At 49.0% G+C, this 7,029-nt stretch overlaps 1 long non-coding RNA gene across 1 annotated transcript; it reads left to right on the top strand.

Annotated features, from left to right (window-relative positions):
- Window positions 1-252: 252 nt before the first annotated feature.
- On the top strand, window positions 253-5,959 carry LOC147582733 (uncharacterized). The gene is made up of 2 exons (XR_015248775.1): window positions 253-569; window positions 4,852-5,959. It is a non-coding gene; the product is annotated as an uncharacterized LOC147582733 (long non-coding RNA).
- The last annotated feature ends 1,070 nt before the right edge of the window (window positions 5,960-7,029 follow it).

Below are 7,029 nucleotides of genomic sequence, written 5' to 3'. Positions count from 1 at the left end.
CTTTTTAAAAAATGTTTGTTCATTTTTGAGAGAAAGAGCATGAGCAGAGGAGGGGTGGAGAGAGAGGGGGACAGAGGATCTGAAACAGGCCCTGCGCCGAGATCAGAGAGCCTGATGCGGGGGCTCAAACTCACGAACCGTGAGATCGTGACCTGAGCCAAAGTCAGACGCTCAACCGACTGAGCCTCCCAGGCGCCGCCCCCCCACCATGTTATTATAAATTCTTTATCAACTCCCCCCCTTTTGGATGCATAGCAGTTCACCATCGCTTGTGCCTCTTTTCAACGATTATCGGACATTTGAATTGTTTCCACATTTTCCACACGATAACCCGGAAGTAAAAATTACCTCTCTACCCATAGATTTTATAGACACATAGCTAATAGTCGTGACATCCCTTAATAGCTAATAAAGATCAGAATGATATCAGGTTGTTTTTTTTTTTTTCAGAGAGATACCGAGGAATGGAGAACACCTCGATCAAAGCTTGACCAAGCTCCTAACGTGCTGCCAAATTATATTTTAAAAGGAGGGTTCCAATTGTCCATCCCGCCAGCCCTGTTTGAGAGGTACCTGAGTAGCTACAGAGAGCTACTGGGGCAGCGGAGGGTCGGCTCAGAGATCAGAGTGTTTGTTTTAATTTTTATTAATTTTATCTATCGATCGATCAATTTATTTATTTATTTATTTTTGATATAATTTATTTATTTTGATATAATTTGATATTATTGTCAAGTTGACTAACATACAGTGTAAACGGTGAGCTCTTGGTTTTGGGGGTAGATGCCCATGACTCATCGCTTAGAGTGCCTGCACCACAACACTCCCGACGTACCGACGGCACGGCCCAACACGAGCCATTTAACCCCCACGGACCTCAGTTTTCTCGTTTTCCAAACGGAGATGCCATAGCGGCCTGGGATGAGCACTGGGGGTTGCATGGAAGCGATGACCCACGAGGACCTACCCGGCAAACCAACAGCATGCTTTACACACTGTATGTTAGCCAATTTGACAATAAATTGCATTGAAAACATAAAAGTGTAGTTACATAGCAGGTTTCCTTTTAAAGGATTAATCTATTTCGTTTACGTAGACTGTTTTGGGTTAAATTGCGTCTTAATCTGGCTTTGCATTCTATAATAACGTGCTTTCTTTCCTAGGGGACTTGCCGCACGCTGGCTAGCTGTAGTTCCCCGTTTACCTGGGTATTTTGTTACACGATGACAGTGTTCATCTGGCACATTTGAAGACAATGTGAGTTTAAGTCCAATATGAATCAGCTTCATGCCTCAGTAAAATACGTATGTATTTTGTATAAATAAGACCCATACAAAAAAAAAAAAAAAAAAAAAAAGAATTAACGAATGATGACATGCGGCATGCTCCGAATGGTGTTCACAGACAGCCCTAACCCCAGCAGCAGGTCCTAATGGTAATGATAACCACCAGGGTCCCAAGGACCCAAGCCCTTGGTTCACGCTCCCGGCAGACGTGGGGAGGCAGGGCTGACCCTGCGCTCAGATGGAGTCAGAGCACATGCCCTCTCCTCGTACGTTGTGCTGAACAAATTCTTATAATTTAATCATGACTTTTAATGTTTGAAATGGTGGCTTTTACATTTTACCGAAGTGCCATTGCCAGCTGCTCTGTGTTAGACTCCCTGTTTATATTGCGATGCAAATTATTCCTGGTGGAGAGTTTACAAACTGCACTTCCATTATTAATAGGGTTATGATTTTCCCCATTCCACTCTTATCTCTATCGCTTGTGTGATACATAATTCATGCTCACTACCCTTCGCCGGTCTCAGTGCCAGGGCACAACGGTCTCTCTCTCTCTCTCTTTTCCTGGAGACAGGAATTGGGATGCAGTGAGAGTAAGATGACCATGTGCCTAGCATCTGGCTCTCTAAGGTGTTTTCTGAAAGGACGCACATAGAGGAGAAACAGAAGCACCGGACCATCTGCGGTCAAGGCTTGAGTTCCAATTCTATCTAAGCTGTGAATCCAAGGCAGACACGTGGGGGGCTTCCTGGGCCCTAAAACAGAATCGATCCGTCAGAGGGCAAGGGGTATCTTGGTCGAGGATGGGTCACAGCATTGGCAGGAGGGCTGGGTCGGCAGGGGAGGGGTCAGCTTAGTGGGCTCAGCTGGCTCGTGTGGTCTGAGTGTTCCCAGAAAAGTCACGGCCCCCGTCCTTACCCCATCCTCACCGAGTGCCCCTCTCTGCAGGTGGGCAGGTGTCCAGCTCTTTACATACCCACCTTGACAGCTTGAAAATAGACCCCAAGGCTGAGTCCCGTCAGAAAATCCCAGGGCGGGGTTAGACAGCCATCTGTCTCAGGACTGGGCCTCGTTCTACATGCTTGAGCTTAGGGACCGAAGGTGGGCAGACCCTTCCTCCTCACGAAGCTCACGGGCTTGGCTGGGGAGCAGGTGCTGGAGGCTCAGGAAGGTTCTCAGAAGAAACTGATCTGAGGAAGCCACAGGCTGGGGGCCGCTTAGCCCCCAGAACACACGCAGCTGGGGACACGGGGCAACTGTCCTCGTGAACTGCTCTGCAGGCTTTCCCAGCTTGGTGGCAGTCACAGGCCCCTTGCCTCCATCTGAGTGGAAATGTGTTCTCTGCTCTAAATTCTGCCCTCTTCCTTAGATGGGAGGGTCCCGACCACCTGCACCTTCTCTTGGGGGGGGATGTTCTTTCTCACCTCTCGGTCCCCTTAGCACTGATCCTGTCTGTGTCCTCGATCATCCCCACGCCATGACTCTCAAGAGGCTCTTTCCCTGGCAGCCGTTTTTCCTCGGTGGATGGTGCCCCCTGCCCCTGGCATCGCAATTCCTACAGGAAAAGCTTCTTCTTGTCTCTCAGGCCTGAGTGCACCTCCCCTGGGTGGTTTGCAGGGTCCTGCAATGTCATCAGCATGGCTTCCCTGCTGATGGCCAGCCACGAGGGCCCCGGGGGACAGGCCGGGTTAGAGTGCTCGTTCTTTCCCTGAGCACCCTCATCGGTGCCCGGGAGCTGGGGGCGGTCTCGGTTCCCCTATCAGAGAGTCTCCATTCCCACAGTCAGGGGCTGACAGGCAGTGTCGTGACTTTTCCAACTGCAAGTCCTTGTCTTGGTGACTGGCAGGGCCGGATCCCCTGGGTGGGGCCACAGACAGCCCCTCAGAGCCCTCCCTGGGCTTTTGTACCCCCAGGAGGCTGCCTCATTCCCTGAGGCTGGAGCAACCACCTGACCTGAGAGAGCCCGAATGCTCTTTCTGGAACCCCTGGCGGGACACTCTGTGGGTCTGTTTCCTCACCACATCCCTGGCAGTGACAGGAACGTTTCAAGTCCCTGCCGGGCACATATCCCCACTTCCCGGCAGGCTCTGAACCCCACCCTCTCCTCGAATCTCTGTGGTCCCTCCTCCCCCAGCTCCTCCCTCAAGCACAGACACACACGCATGAAGGTGCCCACGGCCACACTCACGGGAATGCACGTAGACGTTACAGAACCAGATCCTCAGAAGTCCAGGCAAAGGCACACAGAGGCACAAATGCCCACAAACCTACATGTGAGCGCACACACCCGTGCATGTGTGTATAAGCACGCAGAGGCACACGCGAACATATGTACACGTGAGCGGACACAGCCGTCCACAGGGGCAAACACAGGCCTCGCTCTCTTCCAGGAACCCCTGCTTCTTCCCGCACGTGCTGGGGTGCGTGGAAAGCCACGGTCACATAATCAGACCCGCTCGCCACTCCGAGGCCCTGAGTTACACACTGAATCAGGAAGCGCTTTCCTGTTTGAGTTTATTTTCTTCTGGCAAAAGGGAGATACTTATTTCCAAGAAGCGGAGCCAGGGGGGTTCGCTGAACCCGCACGGCTGCGGCTTGGGCACATTCTGGCATCTGATTCTCTCCCGGTGTTCAGTTTACACAGCTCCTGTTTCTCCGGGGCCCTAAGAGGCACCGCCTCTGTGAGCCACCAGAGTGAGCCAAGCAGAAGACAGTTGCACACTAAAAAAAAATTTTTTTTAATGTTTATTTTTGAGAGAGACACAGAGAGAGAGAGAGAGAGAGAGCAGGGGAGGGCAGGGAGAGAGAGAGAGAGAGAGAGAGAGAGAGGGACAGAGGATCCAAAGTGGGCCCTGTGCTGACAGCAGAGAGCCTGATATGGGGCTCGAACCCACCAACTGTGAGATCATGACCTGAGCTGAAGCTGGACACTTAACTGACTGAGCCACCCAGACGCCCCGAGAGTTGCACATTCTAAAGTTTCTATTTATCAGACATTGACATTACCCCGTTGGCCGTTGCCAAGGATCTTGGAGGTGACCTTTGCTAGCCTCTTCTCTGGTGTCTTGATTCTTAGCTCCAGGAGCTGAGGTCTCCTGCGACCTTCCGGAGAAGTTATTTTGGGCTAGGGACTCAGCTTCACAGGAATTAACCCCCTCAAGGACAGGGGATTTTTAAAAAAGTTTATTTATTTATTTTGAGAGAGAGCAAGAGAATGCATGAGCAGGGGAGTGGGAGAGAGAGAGAGAGAGAGAGAGACAGGGAGAGAGAGAGAGAATCCCAGCGCCAGAGCCTGATGCAGGCTCGAACTTACCAACCATGAGGTCATGACTTGAGCCGAAATCAAGAGTTGGACACTCAACTAACTGAGCCACCAGGCACCCCACATTTTTTTTTTTTTTTTGCCTGTTTTGTTTGCGGCTGTCTCCTTAGCACTTGGAACAGTGCCAGGAACACAGTAGAGGCTTAATGAATATTTGTTTCATGAATTATCTAATGTGACACAACAACCCTTTAAGTTAAGTATTGTTTTTCTCATTTTATAAATTTCTCCTTTTCCAAACAGAGGCCTCTGGTGGAGCCAACCCCAAACCTGCAGTTAGAAAGCGAGCCAGAAATTGAAGCCAGATCGCTGGCCCCACGGTGCAGGCTTCTGTATCATTAGGAGGTTGGCCTTGCTGGTCTCGGGATCCTGCACTTTGAGAACTGAGAAGTCTTCGGTTTATGCCACGGTCCCTTTAAGGTTGATGAAGAGAGAGCCCAACTTACGGAAACTGAGTCCCATAATCTGGGTAACTGGGTCACTCCTCTGGTGACTCCACTGGCTTTTGGGGTTTCCCCATTTGTCTTGCCAAGTCTGGCTTGTCTGTACCCAGAGCAGCATGAGACCACAGGTGACAGTTTCTCAGAGTGACAGAAACATACCTGAACCAAGCCCAGAAGTGTGCCTACACTGGGCCCGCCGGGAAAGTCTCATCCTTGGGATGGTTGGGTGATGATCGAGATTGTTTGTTTGTTTGATTGATTCATTCATTCATTCATTCAGCACGTATTTATTGACGGCCTCATGTTGTGGTCCTGTGTCTGACTCTGAGGGAACCGAGTTGAATTGGATGTAATTGTTTCTCTCCCGGGGCTCACAGTCTGGGCCCCAGGAATTCTACCTCAGAAAATCTGGGAGGGGCAGTCCAAGAATATGGGCCATCCCCCAGGCGATTCTGGGACAAGTGGTCTGGGTGGAGGGTGACAGCCTCCAGAAGATCTGGACCAAGAAGTCAGAGAAAATGTCATGGGGACAATACTACACTTTAAAGGCTCTACAAGGCTGTCAACAAGAAGGAAGAGAACATACCTTACAAGACTGTAATTTCTAAAACGAGTTTGTTGTAAAAGTAACCAAATGATGAGGAAATAAACGAAGCACAACATGAAAATGACTCACTCTGGATAATTAACCACTGTCCTTAGTTGAGTATGTGACCTTTCAGAACTTTTTTTTACCAACGTGAACTGTATGAGTACAACCCCCATGTGTCTAAACCTCTGTCTGCGTCTGTCTCTACAGCTGCATCTGTAAATCCAAATGTGGCTCCAGGGCACCGCCGTCACTGTGGCCTCCCCTGACACTGGGACCCTCAGGATACTCTGAATAAACAAGAAGTTCCTCTCCTTTTGTTCTCCTGGGTTGTAAAGAATCCTACCTCCTTGGTCCTGTCGTCTCTCTCTCTCTCTCTCTCTCTCTGTGTTCCAATTTATACATCTCTTTCTATTTTATTTATTTTATAAATAATTTCCATTGAAGTATAACATAAACATGCACATATCCTAGGTGTCCAGCTGCCAACTTTTCTCAAGCTGACCACACCCACGTGACCCGCTTCCAGATTAAGGCACAGAATACCACCAGCACCCCAGCCATTTCCATTCTTTACCCCTTCCTCATGCTAGGACTTGGGCAGGAGAATCTAGGGCCGGACTACGGGTGGATTTGAGGTCCAGGCACCTCTCCGTTCTCTGCACTCGCTCCATTTCATTTTCTTTGGTGTCACTTCCCTCCCCAGGTGCTCACCACGGACTTCTGTTTCTGTTAGATGCTTACACCAGCTCACGTGTGCAGGGACAAGGTTTGGCTCCGGTAGGACCGGGTGCAGAGCTGATAGCTCTAAGGGATGGCCAGATGATGGGTTCCAGGAGAGATCGGCAGCCCTGAGAGATCCTCACAAGGGCCCAGACGCTGCTCACATTTTGATCTCAGTCAGTTCTTGTGACATCTTGCTGCTCCTTTGCACAAACATGTCGTTGGAAGTGCCCTTGCAGCTCGCAGTCTTCTTTGGATTGAGGCCAGTGCGAATGGCCCTCCTCTCCCTCCCTCCACCCCCCACATCACCCTCTTCCACATCTTGGAGAACAATCTCACGTGTTCTTTGAGACTTGACTCTTCCTGAGCTATCGGCAAGCAATCTTTGCTGCTCTTTGCCCTGGAGCCCTTTAAAGATTTTCATTAATTATTTTTTAATATATATTTATATATATGTATTATATATAATATAATATATTTTTATATATGTATTATATATAATATAATATATTTATATATATGTATTATATATAATATAATATATATATGTATCTATATATCTTCTTTTAATTTCAAAAGGAGTGTGTGCCTGTGGAAAAACATGCGAATCATACAGCAACATACAAAGGGAAAATCTTTCCAGTTTGCTTGTGACTCCCCATTCCT

The sequence above is a fragment of the Puma concolor genome, chromosome A3, assembly GCF_028749965.1.
Source record: "Puma concolor isolate L17-30 chromosome A3, mPumCon1.1.hap2, whole genome shotgun sequence".
Taxonomy (NCBI): domain Eukaryota; kingdom Metazoa; phylum Chordata; class Mammalia; order Carnivora; family Felidae; genus Puma; species Puma concolor.
This window is presented reverse-complemented; position numbering and strand designations above follow the sequence as displayed.